The following is a 25,882-nucleotide window of genomic DNA, read 5'->3' as shown; positions in this document are numbered from 1 at the left end:
TAAGGTTCCTGATATGGTGCACATGTCAGAATGGAGTTGGACCTTGACTATCCTTGCCTATGCCAAGCAACACCAGACTTGAGTGCATTATTCTGCAGTTGAGTAGCAGATGGTGAGTGCAGACGTTTGGAGGGGGTGTGCCTTCGAGCACAATATGGAGCCAGCAAACTTACTTAGAAGGTTATTACATGTCTTGACTTTGGCAGCTATTTTTTAAGCACTGATGAAAAATCCTACTTCCATCCATTGTTACTTTCAGAATACTCAGCATGGCTGGTGTTCCAGGCAAAAGAAATGAGAAAATCAAATGCACAGTTCACTATGTCTGTCACAGTTGGTTGAAGGTGACTTCCTTGGTGTTGGCTAAATGGGCCAAATAAACATTCTGAGACTGAGTATTGATGAACAGGTAAACTTTATCTAGAAGTTGTTAGAGGAAGGGCCATTGGAGCACTTGAAGAACACTGTGGTCAAATATGGAACTTAAAAATGACTACATTTTTGGCTCTTATTAGAGAAAGTATCAAGTTCTTCAGATATAAAAATTAAAAAATCAGGTATCTCAGCAGATTTTTTTATAAAAAAATTATGGCGATTCACAGATGAATGGGCATAGTAATTCCATATGTATAAGAAAATTGATTTTTATTTATGTTTGAATTTTTTTTCTCTTGAGTAGATTCTGAATACATATAAATTCTTTTTAGGTTTAAAATAATTTTTTTTCATATTAAAAGTAAAGTATGCTCATAAAATAACTGTGAAAATAGAAATATATATCAAATACAATTTAAATAGGAATGAATAATTCTAAGATTTTGCTCTGCTTCTAATTATATGTATATTTCTAAGTATATATTTTCATATATATGTTTGTATGTGTATTTTTAAGTAAAAATTGACTGTACTTCTTAAATTAGCATTTATTACATTATTAGTTCTCATAGTCATAAAGTACTCATTCTTAATGGCTATTTAATACTGAAACATATTTATGTTAACAAAAATTTTTAAATCCTCCATATTTGACATTTTGGCTATTTTTCACCATTGTTCCTACTGCTGTAAGGACTCTTCTTATATTTAGATTTTTATCTGCATCTTGGATTATATTTTCAGCATTAATTAGAAGATTGATTTTTGGATTAGAGTATATGAACTTTTCAAAGTCCTTTTGATAACTCCTCTCTAATTATATGTGAGAGTACTTTTCTAACTATACTCTTACCTGCTTTAAATAGTATTCTTTATAAATACTTGCCAATTTGGCAAACAAAAAGTGGATTTATTTTGTTTTAATTCGCATTGAGTTGATTAATGTGGAGCCAGAATGTTTTACATATGCTTATTTGCCATTGTTTTCATTTTAAGTATTGTTTGCTCATATCCTTTACTCATATATGCCTCGATGATTTATAAGATTTTTTAAATGCTAAGTTATTAATTTTGTCAAGCTTGTTGGAAAAGGATTTCTCCCAGTTTTCATATGCCATTTTGCTGTTGTTGGTGTGAGAAAATTTTAAATATTTATATGGTCAATTCTGCTGTATTTTTTTCTTTCTGACTGTGGCCTTTGCCTTTATCTTCTTTTCAAACAACTTGAAGTCCAGTAAATATTCATCATTTTTATAATATCATCATGGTTTTATTTTGTATTTTTAATTCTCTATCCCTTCCAGAAATTAGTTTAGCCTAAAGTGTAAGTGTCTTAATTTTGTTCCCAATAGTTAATCAACTGTCCCAGCACCATTTCCTCCCTAATTTGGGTATCATCTTTCTTGCTTACTAATTTTTTAATCAGCATTAGGATCTATTTTTGGACTAACTGTTTTTTCATTTCTCTCACTGGTTCCATACTGTTCCCATTAGAACTCCACAGTATGTTTACAGATCTAAGTCAAATCCTTGCTTTTTTTTCTTTCTTCAAGAATACTTTGACTATTATCACCTACTTATTATTCAAGATTAATTTACTTCATTGATTTTCTAAAAATGATACATTGGAATTTTATTAAACTTGTAAAGTAGTATTCATATATTTGCAATATTTAAACATAACCTTTAGAAGCATTGCATGTATCTATGTATGTAATGCTTCTGATGTAAATAAGCTATCTATATTCATTTAGGTCCCCAGATTCCTTGTTTAATTCAAGTATAAGCATACTGTGTTCTTGTTATTGTCCTTAATTGCTTACCTTTCATTTTTTAATTGTTCAGGAGAAAAGCCATATCTTCTTATGATATTTACAACCTAGCTGTTTTATTCAACTTTCTTAACAATTTTAAGAGCTTCTTATAAATTCTCTTGAGTTTTCAAGGTCATGAAGTTGTCTGCAAACAATAATGACTCTATCTTCTTTTTCTCTCTTATTTCTGTTTAATGTTTCATCGACTAGAAGTTAATAATCATCGTGATAGGAAACATTCTTGTTCTTGATTATGTGATAATGATGCTAGTTTATTCCATTGGTAATATAGATATTAATTGTTGATTTAAAACAGATATTCTTTATTATACTGGTAAGGTTACTTAGAATACTATTCTCTAACCCTTTCTTTGTTTATTAAGAATGTATTAAAGTATATCACATGCGTTTTGGGGTCAATATTGTCAAACTCTAACTGGTTGGTGGACATAGACTTTTCTTGTGATATCTTTTTCAATTAAAATCAATTCCAATACACATTTATACAGCACTTACCATGTGCCATAAATGGTTCACTAAACTTTGGAATTCAGATTCATGACCTCTTCCCTTAAAAACATAAGGATTATTCAGACCATGATAATTCATTAAGAGATTTATAGTGAATGATTTCCCATTATTAAGTTTCCCCTGAATTGCTAGAAAAACTTTACATTTAAGAGTTTATTAAGAATACTTTGAAGGCTACCTAATTGTTTACCATTTCAAAATATGATTTTTAAGAATTGTCAAAACTAAAATTTTGATTTACAATTGAAATTACGAGATTTTAACATCTGAAGTCATAGTGCTCAAATTCTCAAGAACATCTATAAAATGAAATTTTATAAATTACTGTAATATAGATAGTTTATATGCTATACAATTAGGGAATTAGAATTCTTATCATAATTTATTACTTCTTATAGAGTATGACAGAAATGGTACATGATATTGAGTCAAATCATTTTCATGATGCCATCTTCATGTTTTCATTTCTCTGGAAGTCTTAATTGTCTGTAAGTTTAATAGTTTTTTGTATTAATTTTAGTGCTTTAGGGCAGTTTAGCATAGTTTATCTCATTTTTCCCAATTAGTGTTATAATTTAATTCTTAGAAACATTTATTTTGTTCTTTGATACAGTATGCATGAGTCATTATTTTTAAACTATTCCCTCTTGGCTGGGTACTTTATATTTCACACCAAACAAATAAAGAAATATTGCACATCAATTTTCTACTCAGCATCATGCTAATTATTATGAATTATAGTACAGGAAAACAAAAATTTCTTACTTGCAATGAGCTTACTTTCTAGTTGGCAGATTAAGATATAAAGGGAAAGTGCAAAAACAACAATTGCTAATGAAATATTTACTTTTTATAATGGCAAATATTATTCTATATTTAAGCAAATATATTAAAATTCACAGCATACCTTTTGTATGTATGTATATCCTCACCTTGACCTCTTTATGCTTTTCCTATCTTTATCATACTTTTATCATTATTTTCTCAGTTTCTGCTTGAAAATTTTATTTACTTTTTCAAGATTCTTAAAAATTCTCTTTGGCACAACACTGGATAGCTAAATGCCATGCACATTCATCTCTGAAATATTATCAGTAATAATTTGTCTTACAAAGCAAAGGTGACCTGCTCAGAATTTGGAAACAGAAATAGTACAGGCTACTATAATTGTAGACTGAAAATCGTTGTTTTCTGAATTTCTTATTTCATTAAATGAACTTGCTTTGATATTTATAATCATTCACAAAAGGATTAACATGCTAAGTAGGAGACATCCAAATGCTAACACAAAGTTAGCATCTCTACTAAAAGGAAATTTTAGCAGTAAGCTTTTGTATATCAGGGAAGCATAGTCCTATCTTTTGGACTTTGATGGGATTTTTATATCATAGGCCATCCATTTAAAACTTTAGCATTTGATGTATGTTCTAAGTTACAACCTCAAAAATGTATCATATTTTGGAAAATTTATATCCCCCCTTAATTTTTAATGCCTGCATTCAATAATATTTGTCATAGACCACAGTACCTATCCCTGTGGAACTGTTATACTATCTTAATTCAGAAGCAATGCTATTGATTAAGTAATACTTAATGGCTTCCAAACTTCAAGGCATTTTTCAGCCACTATTTCTTCATAACCTCACTATGAGCTTCCTGTGTGGTATCATTCATCTGAGGTCTTACTAAAATGTAAATAAATTACATCCAGCACACTTCCTCTATTTGCCCAGCTTGTTACTATATCGAAACAACTGTCTTAATGAAACACATATTGATGTATTGTGTATTTCTGTGCTAAACCAAAGTGAGCAGGAAGTTATATGAATACATAACAGAACCCACTTAATAACAGTTTTTGTTAAAGCATTTTATGAATTGGAGATAATCTGAGCCATGGGAGATGATGTAATTCTACATGACAGAGTTCACAGAAAGAGGATAGTTCCTCAGATAGCTCCTCTTGAAAGAGATGCATTGGGGCTTTTATGGTGCTTTACCTTTTTAAGCATAGTTAACTCTCAGTTTTTTTCCATACTAATAATGTCGTTTGAAATAATAGAGTAAAAACCAAAATAAAGTAACAAGCGTATTATCAAAAATGATTTGTCTTTGGTCTTGTATACAATATTTAACTTTAGCATAAATTCACCATTTTACTTCTTGTTTTTCATAGGTTAAGGAAGCTATTCCTAGCATCCATATTATGAAACAGAAATAATCTGACACAAAGTATATAATATCATGCTTTGTTGTGTATAATAGATAGTATTCATAGGGCACGATTAGATAAAATTTAACTTATACTCTAATGAATAGCTCAACAAAAATGAACGATAAAAATGAATAATAATCTATATCAGATCTATGAAATAAAATCATACTTGGTTAATTACTAAATTAATTTGCAAAAAATAATTACTGTTGTTTGAGTGAGTGCCAAATAGTGAAAATAGGAGGCAATGATGTGCAGAGGAGAAAAAGAAAGCCAAACTGGGATTAAAATTGTCATGGCTGAATTAAATGCTGAAGTGTCAGTAGTGGTTGATTAACCCTGTGATCTGACTTCCAGTGTTTGTAGTTTTTTTCTTATACTTTTCTGTATTTTTTCTTATACTTTTCTGTATTTTACAGTTCTTTTGCAATGAATATGTGTTAATTTTGTAGTCAAAAAATAGATTAATATGAAATGTTTCATGCTTCACTCACTTGCAAATCATTTTTTGAGAGTTAACTGTATAAAATTTCTCAGGGAGAGTGGACACCACCAGCTAAATTTAGGGCAAAGTATTCCATTATACTGGGTTGGATACGACTGAAGTGACTTAGCATTCCATTATACAAATAACCCATTTTCTCTAAACTTGCTTGAAAATTCCACAATGGAGACAATTTAATCAATGAGATCATAATAATATGAATAATATTATGCTCTGTACTCACTTCTTAACTCTATCTCTGAAGAAAAGCCTTTAGTATGTTGAGAATATGATCTGATATAAGGTATGTTTTCCTACAAAGAAAGACAGTAGGAGCATCCTTTTCTCCTATTCTATTTCAAAGTTAGTCTCCTTGAGGAAAGCTGTGCTTATAACTAACATTCTGTTTTTAAAAAACTGCTTAGTCCAAGTCATGAAGACTCAAACTCAAGTGGGAAGCAGTCTTACTCAAGCATTCATGTAACAGGTAACAGCTAGGAAACTGACCAAGTATCAATGCGATCAATTATATTTTGTTAGAAATGCTATAGAGGACTTCTGTTACATGCTTAAAACATGTTTTAGAGGGCTTCTGTTACTTGTGCAGAGGTTAAGAACAATTTAGGAAAAGGTTCCACCTTTGTGTAATTATTAAAGGAAACCCTCTTCCAGATGATGTAGCTTGGCCGGGGAATATGGCTTATAAAAGTAGAACACACTGCTGTACTAGGAGCCCTTGTACAGGGTACAACCTGCACAGTCAGTCATAGCTGCCCCATTTTATATGCTTTATCAGTGAGCTGAAAATAGCTACTATTGCTCCATAGGTCCCAAATTGTTCTATTCTTGCATAGAAAGCCAAGAATCACCTTCAGGTGAATTAGTAAAAGATGCTTAGTGAAAGTGAAATCGCTCAGTCATGTCCGACTATTTGCCACCCCATGGACTATAGCCTACCAGGCTCCGCCGTCCATGGGATTTTCCAGGCAAGAATACTGGAGTGGGCTGCCATTTCCCTTTCCAGGGGATCTTCCCAACCCAGGGATTGAACCTGGGTCTCCTGCATTGCAGACAGACACTTTACCCTGTGAGCCACCAGGGAAGCCCAAAAGATGCTTATCTAAGCTTTAATTCTAAAGGAGATCAATCCTCGGTGTTCATTGGAAGGACTGATGCTAAAGCTGAAACTGCAATACTTTGGCCACCTCATACCACGAGTTGACTCACTGGAAAAGACTCTGATGCTGGGAAAGGTTGGGGGCGGGAGGAGAAGGGGACGACAGAGAATGAGATGGCTGGATGGCATCACCGACTCTGTGGACATGAGTTTGAGTGAACTCCGGGAGTTGGTGATGGACAGGGAGGCCTGGCGTGCTGTGATTCATAGGGTCGCGGAGAGTCGGACACGACTGAGCGACTGAACTGAACTGAAGCTTTAATTTAGTCTTGAACTCTCATGATACAAATCTATTACTTTTCTTTAGACATCTAATTTGAATAGCATTGAGGGTAGAAGAAAATGAAATAAAGTATCCAAAAAGGTATAAATAAGTCTATCAAGTCCAGTTCCTAGAAGAACTAGGTTGATTCTTGTATGTTTTGAAAAAGTGTATTGCTGATATTAAGACTAGAAATAAATATCTTCCTATGATACCCATCAGTGTATAAAGGGATCACTGTGTTTTATCATGAATAGCATGACCAATATTCATTTTCATGAGAAACAAATAATATTTTATAGGTGCACTTCAATTGTGGCCCTCCATATAGATTGATAACATTTCAGTAACATGCAATTTGGTATTTTCAATCCCATTAAATACAGACCAGGTAGAATACACTTCATTCTGGTATAACTCAAATTAGGATTTCAGAATTTATCTAGATACTGAACTCCAGTGAAAGGACTGTATAACTTTTAATTTCCTATATATACTATTTCTCTGTTAGACCTTCAATTGGTATTGGATGACTGTGAATTCTAGATGGTATTACTAGAAAACACTTAGAATCCGGCTATTCTTTGTTAATTAAAGGCAGAAATAGTAATCAGGTTAGGAGATGTATTAAAATTGTCCTATAGAAATTGAAAAGCCTAATAAAACACACATTTAGAAAGTATCTACCTGCTTTACCTGAGAGATTACCTGGAGAAGTATTATTAGGTCCAAAAAATCTCTCTAAACATTTATTTTGATTTTGCTTTAATCTACATAATAGAAAGACGGAGGTTCCAAGTTTCTTCTTTGTTGTACCCTGTGTATTGCCTAACTGATACATGCCACAAGTTGATGGAATTTCATCAAATACTCCATTATCAGACTTATTCACATCCGTAAGCAATTTATATAACATTTGCATGTTTTGTTTCATGGATTAGATTCTTTGTTTTCCAAATAGAAATTTTAATATTTACTATTACACATTCCTGGGTCAAAAATGAATATCATGACATTTTAATTAGATGAAATTTGGTGAACACTTTGATTTCCTCAACACTTTGTAAATTGTGAAGCATAACGTTGATTCAAAAAATATCAGTAAGATATTTGAAGTTAATGCATCATATATTCTGAATTTCTACTGCACAAATTTTTGCTGATTTTCCCATTCCTTGCAGTCTCTTTGAGGGAAAAAAACAGTTTTGAAAATTCCTAAAAGCAGATACTACATGTTTATCTCATTTTATGTGATAGGAGTGATTTTGTAAATCTATTCATAATTTAAATGCTCTAGGAGACTCTCTCAAGGGAATTTTTTGTGGATCATCATGTAAAGCAAAAATCACTTTTAAAGTGCACATTACTCCCATTTCTATATGGGAATTTTCTGTTTTATAAGAGTTATTTAAGCTCCCAGAGGAATACATCACCTTAGTGTGTTCCTAGGTGGATATAAACTAAGTGAGACAGAAAACCATGAAAGAATAATTTGGTGAATACTAACCTGATCCGAGTAAGTATTTGAACCTCTTTAGTGAGATCTCTGAGCTACTATTTTATAAAAGATTAAGTGTAGATAACATGTTCTCCACAATCACTTGGAATGGATTTATTTCAGCTCATTCAAGCTCTAAATTTCCTAGCAGCCCTTTATAAACCATGTTATTCTACCTATTCTCATTAAGTGACTCCTCTTAGCTCTATAAAGCAAGGCAAAATTATTTATCTCCGATGGGTGAAGTTTAGCACCCTCATCCTGATCCTCCATCAACTTCTCAATTCTCATGAAGTGAAATGAAATGAAAGTCGCTCAGTCGTGACCGACTCTTTGCGACTCCATAGACTATACAGTCCATGGAATTCTCCAGGCCAGAATACTGAAGTGGGTAGCCTTTCCCTTCTCCAGGGGATCTTCCCAACCCAGGGATCGAACCCAGGTCTCCCACATTGCAGGCAGATTATTTACCAGTTGAGCCACAAGGGAAGCCCATGGCCCAACCCCAGTTAAGGGTTTTCAGAATTGGCAGACATTCTTGTCTCCCAAACGTGTGTATTTTCTAACGCTGTAGGCAGACAGGCAGGTGAGGATATTCTGTACACATCTAACCATCACGGAAACTTTCATTCAATAGCAGTTGGCCCTCCTCACCCACTCATACACACATCCCTGCAGTTGGGCCTCTGATTCTTGCATTAAAATGCAAATAATTTTGCTGAAGAAATATTGTAAATTGTTTCAGATCACTATGTAAAAGGAGACTATAAATTTTATTACCTAAATTGGATGTTTTTGAGAGCAAAAGGAGCTACATTAAAGATTATTGTGATACAACTGGTGTTTCAGTGGGGCCTACCTCCACTCCTCACCCCTCCCCAAACTTGACTAGCACAATAGTTCAGCCAGGGCAGGGCAAGCTATGAAAACCACAGCTCCACTGCAGGCTTGGTGGAAGAGAACGTGAAAAACCACATGCCCCTGGGTAATGTCAAAATAGTAGCAATCTCAGTGGCAAACCAAAAGGAAGTGTAAACCTCACAACTAGACTGAGATTGCAGTTCAGGTTGGGGTAGGCAATAAACTGACATATTAACCAGAAATTTAATAAGAGGGATTGAATGAGAAGATTACCATATGATACCTTGATAAAACTAACATGTTTCTGGTGGTTTGGAAGTCTTCATGCCCTTTTCAGGAAAGATCAGAGAAGGTCCAAGATATTCACATATCCTAGGCTGTAGAGGAGATAAGAAAGAGCCTAATAGAATGACTTGTAAACTGACTGAACTTTTAATCAATTCTCCAACCCATATACATATTTATCAGCAAAGTGTGTTAGTTTATTGGCCTAAGTTGTTTGAGTACAACTCTGACCTGCCATTGGATGTAAACTGCAAATGATGCTGATACTGGGGCAAGTCTTAGTTAAGAAATAAAAATGGAAATTATAAAAACTGACCAGAGACTTCAGTATCTACATAGTATGAGGGAGACAGATGCCACAGAACTAGAAAGGTAAGTCACTAAAAAGCAAATAAATAACAGTAGCAGCAGCAGTACCCTGAGGGAAAAATTAGAAGTCATAGTTACTGCAACATATTGTATAAAATGTCAGTTTGCAAGAAACAAAATTTGACACATGTAAGAAAACAGGATTTTAACCCACCCCCAATTTAAAAAGCAGTCAATAGAAACTATCCTTAGGTTAGGGGAAGAGCAGAAGTTGAATTCAGCAAAAAAAAAGACTTGAAAATAGCTTTTAGAAATATGCTTAAATAAGTGAGAAATCATGTTAAATAATTAAATACAATATTACTACAATTATTAGTCATATAAAGTATTAATATAAAGGTATAAATTATTTTTAAAAGAAACAAAAATCTGAAGTTAAAAAGAATGTTAATGAAAATTAAAAAACATCCTAGAGAGACTCAAAAGCAGATTTGAGATTGCAGAAGAAAAAAAAAAATCAGTAAGCTTGCAATTGATCAGTAGAAATTACCTGATTTGAAGAACAGAAAAAAATGACAAAGAAAATAAATAGAGCTTCAGAGATCTGTGAGAAACCATCAAGCATATTAACATGTGCGATGGGAGAGAATGAGGGCAGAAAAGAAAGAGAAGAAAAAGAATATTCAAAGTAACAGTGGCCAAAAACTTGCCAAATATTATGAATAATATTAATCTACATGCTTGAGAAGCTCAAGAAATTCCAAACATCATTAACATGAAAAATCTATACATAGTCACTTCACAATCAAACTTAGCCAAAGAGAAAGAGAGATTCCTGAAAGCAGCAAGAGAAAAGAAGACTGATTCAATACAAGAAACACCATTATGATTAACAGTTGATTTCCCATCAAAAACATTTAAAGTCAGAAGGCAGAGAGGTAATATATTCAAAGTGTTAAAGGAAATAAAGACTTTTAAAATGATGATCAAGAATTTCATATCCAGAAAAACTGTTCAAATGAAGGTAAAATAAAGATATTAAACATCTTGGAATGTGAAGTTAAGTGGGCCTTAGAAAGCATCACTACGAACAAAGCTAGTGGAGGTGATGGAATTCCAGTTGAGCTCTTTCAAATCCTGAAAGATGATGCTGTGAAAGTGCTGCACTCAATATGCCAGCAAATTTGGAAAACTCAGCAGTGGCCACAGGACTGGAAAAGGTCAGCCTTCATCCCAATCCCAAAGAAAGGCAATGCCAAAGAATGCTCAAACTACCGCACAATTGCACTCATCTCACATGCTAGTAAATTCATGCTCAAAATTCTCCAAGCCAGGCTTCAGCAATATGTGAACCATGAACTCCCAGAGTTTCAAGCAGGTTTTAGAAAAGGCAGAGGCACCAGAGATCAAATTGCCAACATCCGCTGGATCGTAGAGAAAGCAAGAGAGTTCAAGAAAAACATCTATTTCTGCTTCATCGACTATGCCAAAGCCTTTGACTGTGTGGATCACAATAAACTGTGGAACATTCTGAAAGAGATGGGAATACCAGACACCTGACCTGCCTCTTGAGAAACCTGTATGCAGGTCAGGAAGCAACAGTTAGAACTGGACATGGAACAACAGAGTGGTTCCAAATAGGAAAAGGAGTACGTCAAGGTTGTATATTGTCAGCCATCTCATTTAGCTTCTATGCAGAGTACATCATGAGGAACGCTGGGCTGGAAGAAGCACAAGCTGGAATCAAGATCGCTGGGAGAAATATCAATAACCTCAGATATGCAGATGACACTACCCTTATGGCAGAAAGTGAAGAGGAACTCAAAAGCCTCTTGATGAAAGTGAAAGAGGAGAGTGAAAAGGTTGGCTTGAAGCTCAACATTCAGAAAACAAAGATCATGGCATCTGGTCCCATCACTTCATGGGAAATAGATGGGGATACAGTGGGAACGGTGTCAGACTTTATTTTTTGGGCTCCAAAATCACTGTGGATGCTGATTGCAGCCAGGAAATTAAAAGACACTTACTCCTTGGAAGGAAAGTTATGACCAACCTAGATGGCATATTAAAAAGCAGAGACATTTCTTTGCCAACCAAGGTCCGTCTAGTCAAGGCTATGGTTTTTCCCGTGGTCATGTATGGATGTGAGAGTTGGACTGTGAAGAAGGCTGATCGCCGAAGAATTGATGCTTTTGAACTGTGGTGCTGGAGAAGACTCTTGAGAGTCCCTTGGACTGCAAGGAGATCCAACCAGTCCATTCTAAAGAAGATCAGTCCTGGGTGTTCATTGGAAGGACTGATGCTAAAGCTGAAACTCCAATACTTTGGCCACCTCATGCGACGAGTTGACTCACTGGAAAAGACTCTGATGCTGGGAAGGATTGGGGGTGGGAGGAGAAGGGGACAACAGAGAATGAGATGGCTGGATGGCATCACCGACTCGATGGACATGAGTTTGAGTGAACTCCGGGAGTTGGTGATGGACAGAGAGGCCTGGCATGCTGTGATTCATGGGGTCGCAAAGAGTCGGACACGACTGAATGACTGAACTGAACTGAAAATATAAATAAATAAAGAGAATTCACTGCTAGCAGATGTGCCTTATAAGAAATACTGAAGGAAATTCCTTAGGCTAAAGAGAAATGACAGCAAACAGTATTTAAAATATACCCAAAGAAATAAATAGCACTGATAATATAATTTTCAGGTAAACATAAATATGGTATATTAAAAACTCAAGAAGGAAATAATAAAGATCAGATCATAAATCAATGAAATATACAACAAGAAAATAATAGAGAAAATCAATGAAACCAAAAGTTGTTTATCAGAAAAGAGCAACAAAATTGACAGATTTTTAGCTTGACCGACCAAGAAAAAAGGACAGGATGTAACAGATTACCAGAATCAGAAATAAAAGAGGAGACATTATCAACCCCATAGAAATTTAAAAGATTAAAAGGTAATAATATGAAAAAACATATTCCAAGAAATAAGGCAACCTAGAAAAAATGGTATCACCTCTAGAAATACATAAATTACCAAAACTGATTCAAAAAGAAAGAGAATATCTAAATGAACCTGTAACAATAAAAAGATGGATTTATTCATAAAGTAATCCTAAGAAAAGTCTGGATGCAAATAACTTCACTGTACCCTATCCAATATTTAAAGTAGAAATAACACCAATTTTTCACAAATTTTTCCAAAAATGGAGAGAACAGAACACTTTTCAATTCATTCTATTACAATAGTATTAGCCTGCGACCAAATCCAGACAAAGACATCATAAGAAAGTAAATCAGTATTCCTCATAATTATAGAAATTAAAATCCTCGACAAAGTGTTCACAAACCAAATACAGCAATTTGTAGTATTATTATATATCCTGACCGTTTATCCTTGGAGTGCAATTGGTTTAATATCCAGTAATCAATTCAGGTAATATAAAGGTCCATATAGCCAAAGCTTTGGTTTTTCCAGTATTTTCATGTATGGATGTGAGAGTTGGACCATAAATAAATCTGAGCACCAAAGAACTGATGCTTTTGAACTGTGGTGTTGGAGAAGACTCTTGAGAGTCCCTTGAACAACAAGGAGATCAAACCAGTCAATTCTAAAAGGAAATCAGTCCTGAATATTCATTGGAAGGACTGATGCTGAAGCTGAAGCTCCAATACTTTGGCCACATGATGCGAAGAACTGACTCCTTAGAAAAGACCCTGATGCTGGGAAAGATTGAAGGCAAGAGGAGAAGGGGACGACAGAGGATGAGATGGTTGGATGGTATCACTGACTTGATGGACGTGATTTTGAGCAAGTTCCAGGAGCTGGTGACAGACAGGAAAGCCTGGTGTGCTGCAGTTCATGAGGCCTCAAAGAGTTGGATAGGACTAAGCGACTGAACTTAACTAAACTGAACATATTAGCAAGGGAGAGAACCACATAGCTATTGCACTACATATACAAAAACATACGGGAAAACCCAATATCTATTTATAACAGAAATTTCAACAATCTAAGAATAGAATGCATATACCTAAATAAGAAGCAACCAAGAAAAATAAACCCTACAATTAATATCCTTAATGATGAAAAACTGAGTGGTTTAAGATAAGGGGAAAAGGCAAGGCTGTCAGATCTCACCTCTTCTGTTAAAGACTGTACTAGCATATCTGTCCAGAAATGTAAGAAAAGTAAAGAAAAAAAGGAAATAAAGCAAAGAAAGAAAAAAAGAAACAGAAAAGAAAGAAATCAAAAGTATCCAGATTGGAAAGTAAGAAGTAAAACTTTTATTTGGGGAAAATGAAGTAAGTATGTGGAGATCATTAAGGAAGGCATGCACACACACACACAAACTAAAAGATGAGCACAACACGTTCACTGAGTTCAAGAGCATTATACCCAAGTCAATTGTATTTCTGTATATAAGCATATTTCAGAATTATTAAGGGTTCAGTTCCAGACCACTTCAATTAAGCAAGTCACACAAATCTTTCGATTTCAATAATTCATATAAAATGATGTTTATGCTATACTGTAGTTCTGCTAAGTGTGCAATGGCATTATGTATGTACACACTTTCATTTAAAATACTTTGGTGCTAGAAATGCTATCATCTGAGACTTTACCTAGTTGGAGTCTTTTGCATCAGAAATCACTAATAACAAATTGCCATAAGAAATAAAATAATGAAATATTGAAAGAATTACCAAAGTAGGACACAGAGATATGGAATCAACAAATGCTTTTGGGAAAAATAGTACCTGTAGACTTGCTTGATACAGTAACTTTCAATTTGTAAAAAATGCAATATCTACAAAGTACAATCAAGCAAAGCACAATAAAGTGAGATATGCTGTACTAGCAATAAGCAATGAAATTAAGAAAACAATTCTATTCACAAGAATAGAAAAAGAATAAAAAAGAATAAAGGCATTTTTATAAAAACTGACAACCTGATCCTAAAGTTCACGTGAAAATGCAAAGGACTCAAAACAATAAAAATAATTTTGAAAAGAAGAACAAATTTAGATAACTTAAACTTCCAGGTTTTAAAAACTTTTTTATAAAAACTATAATGAGGAAGAACATACAGTCCTGATACAGATATCAGTAAATGTAATTATAAGTAATTTTATTATGTGAAATATAAATGAATATCCATGGTGCTAAGACTATACAAAATTTTTTTAGAATTTTAGAATTTCACACCATACACAAAGATTAACTCAAATAGATCATGGATCTAAATGCAAAAGCTAAAACTATAAGACTTCTCGAAGGAAATGAGAAAATCTTCAGGGCTTTATGGTAGACAGAGTTTTATATCTGACCCTAAAAGCATGATACAAAAGAGAAAAAAGTTTGGTAATTTGATATTTTACCAAAAAAGATATAAAAATGTCTAATAAACACATTAGAAGATGTTCAATGTCATTAATCTTTAAGGAAATGTAAATTAAAAATGAAGTGAGATACTACTTTACACCAACCGTTGTGGCTATAATAAAAAGACAGGCAGGGTAATAAATGCTGGTAAATACAGAAAGAAACTGGAACCCTCATAGGTTGCTGGTCAGAATTTAAAATGGTACAGCCTCTTTAGAAAATAACTTGATATCTTAAAAGTTAAATAAACTTATTTTTCTGACCCAGCAATTCCACTTCTAGGAATCTCCCTAAGAGAAATGAAAACATGTCCACAGAGAGGCATATATATGCGAATGCACATAGCAGCATTATTCATAATAGTAAAAAATTGGAAGCAATCCACATGTCCATCAACTGATGAATGGATTAACAAAATTTCATATATTCATACAATGGCATATTATTCATAACTAAAACAGAATAGATTATTGCTATATGCTTTGTGCCTGTGTGTTCAATCACTCAGTTGTATCTGACTCTTTGCAAGACCATGGACTGCAGCCTGCCAGGCTCCTCTATCTGTGGAATTTTCTAGGCAAGAATACTGGAGTAAGTTGCCATTTCCTGTTTCAGGCGATCTTCTCGACCCAGGGATCAAACCCTCGTGTCTCCTGCATTGGCAGGCAGATTCTTCATCACTGTGCCACCTGGGAAATCCTACTATATACCACAGCATGTATCAATCTGAAAAACATGATAAGAGAGAAAAAAAAATGCAAGAAACCACATATTGTGTGATTGCATTTATCAGAAATGGTCAGAAAATGTAACTGTTTGGAGACAGAAAGCAGATTAGTTGTTGTCTGGGACTGGAAATAATAGTGGGGATTGACTGCCTAAGAACATGAAGGATCTTTTTTGGAGTGACAAAAATGTTCTAACACTGAATTGTGGTGATGATAGCTGAACTCTAAATTTACTTAAAATCATTAAATTTTACACTTACAAGGATGAATTTTATTGCATAATTATAACTCAATAAACTTAAAGAAATTATAATTATTAAAACTAAAGAGATACCTGGCAGATACTCCCTTAACCAAATGACCAAGATTAACATCCCTAGTGATAAGTTATATGGATATCAGAGATCCCGTGACATGATGTTATCAGAAGAGCACTTCATTCTTTTGCAATCTTCTCTAAAACTGTAATTATGTCTAATTATGAAGAGTGAAGTGAAGTGAAAGTCGCTCAGTCGTGTCTGACTCTTTGCGATCCCATGGACTGTATAGTCCATGGGATTCTCCAGGCCAGAATACTGGAGTGGGTAGCCTTTCCCTTCTCCAGGGGATCTTCCCAACCCAGGGATCGAATCCAGGGTCTCTCCCACATTGCAGGCAAATTCTTTACCAGCTGAGCCACAAAGGAAGCCCAGTTATGAGGAAACATCAGACAAATCCAAACTGAGGACCATTTCACAAAATATCTGACCACTACTCTTCAAAACTATCAAGGTCCTGAAGAACAAGAAAAAACTGAGAAATTGTTACAGATGAGAGGAGCTTTTAGAGAAGAGCATTTTGGCGACCCACTCCAATATTCTTGCTTGGAGAATCTGAATGATGGGCTACAGTCCATAGAGTCGCAAAGAGTCAGACACGACTGAAGTGATTTAGCATGCAGAGGAGATTTAGGATAAAAGATAGCTAAATGCAGTGTGGTATCCTGGATTAGATCCTTGAAAGAGACAAAATATGTTAGTGGAAGAGCTGGTGACATCTGAATAAAGTCTGTAGTTTAAGTAATAGTATTGTATCAGTGTTAATTTCTTACCTTGTTTATGTAAAATGTTAAAGTTAAGAGAACATAGTGAAGGAAATATGAGAATTCTTTGAGCTACCTTTGCAACTTTTCCATATATGTGAAATTATTTCAAAATTAAAAGTTAAAATGTTTCAAAGAAATGGTAAATTTATAGGTTAAAGGGGAATTGTGATTCAAATGTAATGTGCAGATATTGTTCAGATCTTATTTCAAACTAGTCAGCTGTTAAAAAAATAAAGTCAATCATTTGACAAAATATTTAATAACATTAAGTAATTACTATTATTTTTGATGTGGTATAATGGTATTCTGATTTTTTTGTCATTATTTTTTAATAATGTATACTAACGTATTAATGAATGGAGTAATATGACATCTGGGATTGTCTTTAAAATGATCTGGTGGAAGAAAAAGTTGGTTAGAGCATAGATGAAGTAAACACTTACCTTGGGTGACAAATACATAGGAGTTCTTTTCTTTTGGAGAGAGGGGAGTTCTATTTTACTATACTCTCTGCTCATGCATATGTTTGAATTTTTTCCACAATAATTTTTTAAGTGAAAAGGAAACAAAGACTAAGAGAAATAATCAAATATTGTCATTTGGTCTCTGTGCTGACCACAGGCGAGTGTGGTCATAGAGAGGTGAGTGAGCTCGCAAAAACAATCTCAGCAGGATATAATTGGTGCTGAAGAATTGGGAGAGCATTAACAGAACTGCCTGGATGAGCATAGACTTCCTAAACTGGAGTGCTTTGTTGCTCTTTCCTTAAAGTTCTGTGACTTGGTGATATCTTAAACCCCTACCTATGTGAGGATTTTAAAAAGTAGGGTGTAGTCAGAAGCAGTCCTTTTTCCCTAGTCAATACTAAGATCTATAGTTCTTCACCCCTCTTAAGTTTTTTATTGTCTGGGGATTTGTTTTTTGGCCTTGTGACTTAGGATGGGTTACTGTAATATAATGCATTTGCTACTTCTCTGGAAAGACATTCAGAATCTTTAACTAGTGCAGAATGTACAACTCTCTTTGCTAAAGGGTCTCTGCCAAGAGAAGCATTCTTACGGGCTTTGTAATTTGCATTGATTACTGAGTTGTTTACCAGTGCATCACTGGGTATTGATTGTATTCTATAAAGCCTGGCAAAGTTCTATCTTGATTAAAGAAGTCTGACATTGGTGGTCAATTTTAATAATAACTAAGTTTGTTCTGGATAAATTGAAAAATTTTTAACAGATTTTGGAACTTGAAATGTCAAGAGCAAATTATTCTTATTGATGACACATACTCCGGAAATCTAGTATTTTAAAGGTGGATTCAGTGTACAGTACTGAACTTGACAAAAATAGACATTGAAAAGTAGACAATAGTGCCAAAAATAAGATACTAGTCTTAACTTCTCTGCTTCTTAATCTAATCTGGCATGCCTTCAGAATATTTCACTTTCTTGATGACCAATCTTCCAAACAGTTTCTAACCAATACTTAACCCCACTGCCTAGTAGCAGAGTTAATGATTTCTCATGAGGCTGATATGAATAGGAACCATATTCATATCAAAGACAACCGGTCCCACTTCCAGGTCCATCTTTGGGCCAAGATACATAGTCGCCAACAGTGAGTTGGCGACTGTAGTTTTTGAGTCCTGGCGCAAAGTAAGATCCATCTGTTTTGCCCAGCCGTTTGCTTGAGTGCCACAAAATGGTCCTGTTATTAGTCTTATTTGCGGTCCTATTTAAGGTTAGGGGATAACATAAATAAACTTCAGCCCTCCTTATGATGAGTGTAGCATGGGAATTAAAAGTGGTGGTGGTGGTGGTGGTAAGTGATGTTGCGTCTCTATTTTCTCATTTGCTCTGTTTTCTTTGGATTGGAAAACAGACATTTAAGAATGAGTTTGTCATCTGGAAGAATAGTTGTGACCAAGTTTCCCTCAACAGGATACAAGATGTTATTTTTGAGCTTCATTACCCACACCAAGGGGGAAAAAAGAGAAAGGGAAAAAATAAATAAGGAGGAAAGTGAAAGTAAGGAATAAACAGGCAGAGACAGAGAAGGGAAAAGAAAGGTCAAAGAGGAGAAAGAAATGACATGTGAAGAGGAGAATATAACTGAGTAGACTTTCTATTCATAGAAACTGCTTTATTGTTTTGAACTGAGTTCAATTCACTCAACATCTGGTGAATTAAGGAAAAGGAAATCTGACATTAAATTGAACTGCGAGTTGTCAGTTAAATAGTTTATATATAAATATTCAGTCTCGTTTCCACCACCTTTTCTTATCTAAACTAGACAATGAATCAGTTTCACTAACCATATGTGATTGGTGAGTAGAACAGTATCAGTTGGTGATTCAGATTTATATAGAGATGGGCAGCTCTTATATTTCTGAATCATTTATTAGGGATTATTGTTATTCAACATTATTTCTGAGCATGAGTTATTTTTGTCAGCTTCTTTTATGAATGTTTTGTTGCCTTATAAGGAAATATGTTCACTCCCCTCCTCATAGTCAGTTGTCCCTGGTGACGCCTCCATAATTTCTGTCTTTACACTGGTGCATTTTTAGTCTAATTCAGGCGTGTGAGAAGCAGGGGAAAAGTTTAGTTAGTGATTTTGTGTGTGTGTGTGTGTGTGTGGATCCATTCATGGATAGATCTAGTGAATTTGAACCGGTTTGAACTTACAACCTATATGCATCAAATAAACACAATACACAAACTATTCTTTTATACAATCCAAGGGAAAAAGAAAGTAGAACTCACAAGTAAGAAACAGATACATTTTTAAAAATAGATGCAGTTTCAAGGATGATTGATGATTATGCTCTTTTATGTGGAGATATTAAAGTATTACCTTGCATGAATATAAAGATGGACATAAACATACCACATTTAGTGCTACAAATATATAAAAAATGGACTGACATGATGTAAAGTAAAAGATAATTGTGTTTAAAATCTATATTTTTCTAAACCTGTTTTATCAGTTATTTGAAGCTAAAAATAAGGATGACTTAATCCTGTCTGTCAACTATTATCTCATTTATAGGTGATGTTGTATGAAAAAATAAAGGACTAAAAATATTAATATGACATTTTAAGCCCAGATAGTTATTAAATACTTTTATCTTAATGCCTGGACTCTTTAATAGATATTTTAAAAGATGCATTTATGGTTATTTAAACCAAGAGGGGTAGTTTAAACCCTGTTGGTCTTCCCATGTTGCTCCAAACAGCAGTGCTTCATACAATAAGCTATATAGTATGATGTAATCTGGAGTGCACTGAACCCTTAATACCTTGCAATGGGCATTTGTATTGCTAAATATGTTTCTTTGCCTCTGCTTCACCATTTGCCCCTCAGTCATTTGAAAGCAGTGGGTCTAATGTTATTTTCCAATTTTATTTGAAGTTGTAATTTCCCTTTAATATGTGTATTCAGACTGTAGATTTTCTTCTTTATTCTCTGAAATAACATTGTATGTAATCTTGAAGCTTTGAAATTGTTTAGGAGTTGTTTTATTTTTTTTAATCAGAATATAGGTAAAATTTAGAAACACTGACTTTCTAGTCATATCATTATGAAGTCCTTAACATGGAGGCATATTTTGTTTTTCAGAATTGCTTTTTTTCCTCTTTAGATCCTTTTCTTTTCATTAAAAAACTACTCTGGGAAGAGGGTTTTTTTTTTTTTTTTTCCTTAACAGAAAAAAAAAGCTACGCTTGACTGATAATGCATTGCTTTGGATGGTGAAACATTATGAAAGTTTAATTTTTAATTAAATCTGAAATACCAATTATAACTGAAAGAGATTTTAACCTGTTTCTTTTCAGACTGCCTGAAGTTACATTTAGAGACTGAAATCACTGCACCTTAAAAACAAAAGATTGAGCTGCACTGCATTCCTGTGAGTGAAAGCTTCCTCTACCTTCCTCTGTGTTTTTGTGACCTACTCAAAAAGGGACAAAAATAGTGGTCACATAGTAACCAGACACGAGTAAGAAATTTGAATATCCCTGAAGAAATACATGTTTAAATGATTTCATTCTTTAAAAAAAGAAAATTTGTAGGGCTCAATATTCAGTATGTCTTTTTTATCCAACCTAAATTGTGAATCCTTGCTCTTGGCTGGTTTGAATTGCGTTCGGGAGGGTGTCACCCACCGTGCATCAGCACAGTGACACACACCCTGTCAGGAAGGATTCTTACATTTTGGTACAAGTCTCTTTGAAAGTAACAGATTTCTAATGGAATCAAAGTAGACTCCGTTTTTCCTTTGTGATGTCATTAGAAATTTTTAGCCTTTGTGTCAGTGTAAATGGAGAGAAAGAAAGTTCATGATGACATCACAAGATTCTGTTGCCTTGAGGACTTTGGGCAAAACTAAGTAAAATGCATAATTCCCTTGTGTGCGTGTGTTCCCCATTCTGCTATGAAGCAGTCAAAATAGCACATCTTATGTCTTCCCGTGAGCTACAAGGCTGTCTCTCAGAGCCCCATTGTTCCATAAATGCATGTCAGAGTCTACCACAGTCTGGTCTACCCTTATTTAGCTGCTGTTTTGTCAATGTACTTGGAAGAACAATTAACATTTGGGATTTCAATGTCTGAATAACAGGCAGTGAATAGAACCCAAGCATATAAAAGATTCAGACGCCCAGGGTAAGAAAACAGAAGCTTATAGTTGGTGGGGGAAAAGGAAAAACACTTTAATGCCTCACTCAAAGGTTATGAAATACTACAAGGAAATTCAATGTTATAATTTAAAAAATTTTAGATAAAAATATATATTTTGGTAATGAAATCCAGCAGGTTATGATGTCTTCCTAAGTTTCCATTTAATGTGCTATGAGATCTTTTGCTAGAGAGTCTTAAAACACTTAAACAGCATTCATCCCCTTGTGTCATTGTTGGAATGCCAAATGTGGGGTGTATTGCATTCTGGTTTTCAGAGTGTCACAGTGCCTTTAGACAGAGTACACTAAAGGTGATTCAGATGACTTCTTCCATTTTCACTTTGGTTTACTTCACTCTTTCATTATCAACTACAGTTCTCTTATGTTTACTGTAGACAGTTCTGACAATGCTTAAACATCCCTGCCTATTGTCTAAATTCTTGCTAGGTCCATTTTTTTTGGAAAGATGCTGCATGGACAGAACAAGATCACCTCACTGTCAGGGTATTATCTGAACTGGAGGGAACTTTGGCAGCTTATATTAATGTATGTTGTCCACTGAGCATAGTGCCTGGCTGATATGAATGAATAAATGGTGGTTATTGTTATTTTTGTCATAACTACAAGAGTCAGGAACTATAGATGGTAAGCTCTCTAAAATCAGGGTCTATTTCTTATTCATTTTTGTGATCCCCATGCTTGGCATAGTAATAGTAATGAAGAAATAGCTATTGTTATTAGTACAATTAGGAAATTTAAGTCAAACTTTAGGATTTACTCATTCAAAAATTATTTCTTGTGAAGATGTGTTGAATGAAATTTTTGACAGTGAAGAAGATGATTATAAAGGAATTTGTCAAAGACAAGCCTATTATTCACCATATAACATTAGACGTCAGTCTCCTAGCCCTTCTCTTTGATATTATACTTCCTTCTCCTGACCAGAATGAGAAGTGCCCATTCAAACCATATCCTTTTTGTCCGTGAAGTGGTCTTCACTAGTTTTCCATCTAGTTGTGTCTTACATCTCATATACTGAAGTCGTCTCCAAAGATAAATCTACCTGACTCTAGGATAGATGGTGCTGTGTACCTGCTTGTCTATGTAGTAGACTGTGCTTCAAGAAAATGGGGCAAATGGTACAAAAGATATTGGGTCAAGAGACCAGAGATTTGGGAAGTTGCCATTAGAAACTTCTACTTTGAGTGCATTGAGAGCCAGAACCAATTTCTCAGCACAAATAAGATGACAGCATTCCTTAGAACTCAGAACCATTTGACCCCTTCTAAGTTTAGCTTCCTGGTTTCTTTCTTTTTTTTGCTTGTTTTGCTTTGTTTTTAACATAAAGTTATCTGCCCCCCAACACCAATTTTATTTATTTCTAAAAGGGGTTCCTTCATTTTTATTAAATTAGCTTCTGGTGATGCAAATGAAGGCTCTCATAAAACTTGGCCTCTGAGGCAAAGCTAAAATGATAAAATTTAAGCTTCATGAATTGTACTGTTATCATGTGGAATAATGTTTAGGGACATCAAAGAACTTTATAAACACATTTCATATTTTTTAAGATTAAAAGATTGAGGTGAAAGAGATTTAAGGGCAAAGCATCATCAAAAATTATAGGTAGAAAGTATATAAGAAATAAAAAGTCCAGTCATCTCATTTTGAAAAAAGTAAATTGAGACCCAGAGTAGGGCATGCAGGTTACCCAGATGATACTGACTGCCAATGCAAATCATCCTCAGACATCTAGGACTGAGAGTAAACCCAGTTATAGACTTTGATCTTTCTTCTACACTCAGAGTCTGAGCTGTGTATGCTGAGGAACAAACTGTCTTAAGCTCATCTTATGAGACCCATTTAACTGTGGTGCCCTCTTCCAACTAGTCTAAAATTCATATATAAAGAGCATTATGGTACATTTTGATATTATGCCTCTGGTTGTACATTGAGTCACATAGAGGCAAAATTATGTCATATAGAGGCAATTAAATTTATTGATTTAATATTCTTTATGATGATTTATGGGGCTTCCCATGTGGCGCTACTGGTAAAGAAACCATCTACCTGTGCAGGAGACATAAGAGACATGGGTTCGATCCCTGGGTTGGGAAGATCCTCTGGAGGGGAGCATGCAACCCACTCCAGTATTCTTGCCTAGAGAATCCCATGGACAAAGCAGCCTGGTGGGCTACAGCCCATAGGTTTGTACAGAGTCAGACATGACTGAAGCAACATCATGCATGCATGATGATTTACAAAGCAGACAAAAGGCCATTAGAAACTTCAGTAGTCTCATTGGGCTTACAGGCAAGATAAAACCGGTAATCTGAACAGAGCCATTGTGACATGGAATTCAGACTTGCCAAGAGGGTTCATCATGCATGGTGTCAGAATGTCATTGTTGCCAAGGGTCATTTCCATCAGAGAAAAAATTTTGGGGTCTGAAAAAATTGAAATAAACTTTAATAATTTAAAATAAATTACTTGCTCTAGTAATTTATTTCAGGTTTCTTTTATTGGATTCTGTCATTTAGCAATCCAAAGAGACCAATGTAGGAACTTTTTTATTATTTTAGTTCAGTTCAGTCGCTCAGTCGTGTCCGACTCTTTGCGACCGCATGAACTGCAGCACACCATGCCTCCTTGTCCACCACCAACTCCCAGAGTTTACCCAAACCCATGTCCATCTAGTAGGTGATGCCATACAATCATCTCTTCCTCTGTCGTCCCCGTCTTCTCCCGCCCCCAGTCCCTCCCAGCATCAGGGTCTTTTCAAATGTGTCAGCTCTTCACATCAGGTGGCCAAAGTATTAGAGTTTCAGCTTCAACATCAGTCCTTCCAATGAACTCCCAGGACTGAACTTTAGGATGTACTTGGTTGGATCTCCTTGCAGTCCAAGGGATTCTCAAGAGTCTTCTCCAACACCACAGTACAAAAGCATCAATTCTTCTGTGCTCAGCTTTCTTTATAGTTCAACTCTCACATCCATACATGAACACTGGAAAAACCATAGTCTTGACTAGACGGACCTTTGTTGACAAAGTAATGTCTCTGCTTTTTAATATGCTGTCTAGTTTGGTCATAACTTTATCTTCCTAGTTAAAAAATCGTCCTCTTTTTGACTATCCTGATATTTTTTAACCCCAATTGTCAAGGTCATCTTGACTCAAAATATCTTATTCTTGCCTCTCTATGTATCTAATAAATGACCAATATTTCTCCATTTTTTGGTACCTGTGTCCTCATCAAGTTTTCGTCTTCTCTTGTTCTACTAATCTCTTAGTTGGGAGAAGCAGAGGGAAGGGAGATCTGTTCATCCTAAATACTGTTGCCCCATTGGGTTTCATGAAGCAGGAGCCCTAAGATCATGTCACTTTTTTTCAGACAAAACTTTAATATTCTATATTAATTACCAAACAATTCCTAACCAATATTCCTGAACACTCTAAAATCTAATTTTATCCCCATGTTTACTTAATTTTATGATTTAATATACCATACTCTTAGGTCAAATTTCCTCACCCACATCTGTTAGTGTTGTTTCTGTTATCTGAAATGTTCATCATTCTGTATTTCCATATGCAAATCTAACACATCCGTCCTGGCTACTTTAAATGCTATTTATTCCATGAAACCTTCTTTCCCTGACCTAGCCAGAATACACTCTCCCCTACCTACCAAACTCACTTAGCACATGTAGTAGCCCTGCCAGCAGTTTCATTTTGGACTTCTAGTCTTTAAAGCTGTGAGAAAATGTATATATTTTAAGGTAACAAGTTGGGCTTCTGGGTGGCTCAGATGGTAAAGAATGATTTGTTACCAAAGCCTAAAAATCTAATATATCACCCACCTACACTTTTTTTGAGACATGAGTTACTTTCTATATTTTTAAACAATATTTATGGACATGCCTTATTTTTTTTTACTAGAAAGCAAATTCTTAGGGTTAGAGTCCATGTTATTAGATATTTCTCAACCCTGTAGAATCTACCACAATAGAATCATTAATTCAATATTCAACCATGCCAAATAGTGGAAATATAGAAATGATCCCTTAGGATCTCATGAAATTTATAGTCTTCAAAGGAAATCAGACATTAAATAAGTAAACAAATAATTGTAAAATTAAAAACTGTACTCCATGAGAAGAGCTAATAGGTATGCAAGACACGAATGGGTGGAGAAAATCCAT

The 25,882-nt window shown here is 34.6% G+C and overlaps 1 protein-coding gene across 15 annotated transcripts in view; it reads left to right on the top strand.

Annotated features, from left to right (window-relative positions):
* ZBTB20 (zinc finger and BTB domain containing 20) overlaps window positions 1-25,882 on the top strand; it is an 891,891-nt gene that overhangs the window by 342,945 nt on the left and 523,064 nt on the right. For all 15 annotated transcript variants that reach the window (XM_055429282.2, XM_055429604.2, XM_088837148.1 and 12 more), the window contains one exon: window positions 20,844-20,917. The gene's annotated coding sequence lies outside the window, so the exon portion shown is untranslated. The remainder of the gene's footprint in view (window positions 1-20,843; window positions 20,918-25,882) is intronic.

The sequence above is a fragment of the Moschus berezovskii genome, chromosome 1 (genome assembly GCF_049115385.1).
Source record: "Moschus berezovskii isolate FMDL1 chromosome 1, NW_MosBer_1.0, whole genome shotgun sequence".
Classification (NCBI taxonomy): domain Eukaryota; kingdom Metazoa; phylum Chordata; class Mammalia; order Artiodactyla; family Moschidae; genus Moschus; species Moschus berezovskii.
This window is presented reverse-complemented; position numbering and strand designations above follow the sequence as displayed.